Raw genomic sequence first — 532 nt, forward strand, 5'->3', positions numbered from 1 at the left:
TGAATATTGATAGCTGATTGCTGCTAGATGAGGACAGCTGACCCTCCTAAAACAAAGACCTCTAGATAGGCTGACTAGATTCACCAGAAGGTCAAGTAGTTGGGAATGGCTGGGGTGTTGACAACACAGCATGCAGTAGCAGGGATATCAGAGTATAAGGGCTGTAGTGGGGAGAGGGAGGCTATGGGAGTATGCAATCTGGGAAGTGGGTGTATAGTTGAATAAGATGGTTTGGGATGTTCTGTGTGATACACAAGCAAAAAAAATAAATAAAAATTTTCAAATGTATTATATTTGAGGAGAAAGCATGGAAATTTATATCATGTTAATTAGTAGAGCTGATAAACATTACCATTGAAATCTACCCAATGACTTCATAGACATATACAGATGCCAAGCGTCCAAGTGTAACTGATTATGACTAGTAATAATCAGATACATACAGATGAGAGATGCATGCACCAACATCTCAGTGTTATTAGCAAAAACAATGTCTTTCTGTAAGAAACAATGTCTTACATGGCTTATACAA

Source organism: Nannospalax galili, unplaced genomic scaffold (assembly GCF_000622305.1).
Source record: "Nannospalax galili isolate Female #2095 unplaced genomic scaffold, S.galili_v1.0 scaffold60, whole genome shotgun sequence".
Classification (NCBI taxonomy): Eukaryota; Metazoa; Chordata; class Mammalia; order Rodentia; family Spalacidae; genus Nannospalax; species Nannospalax galili.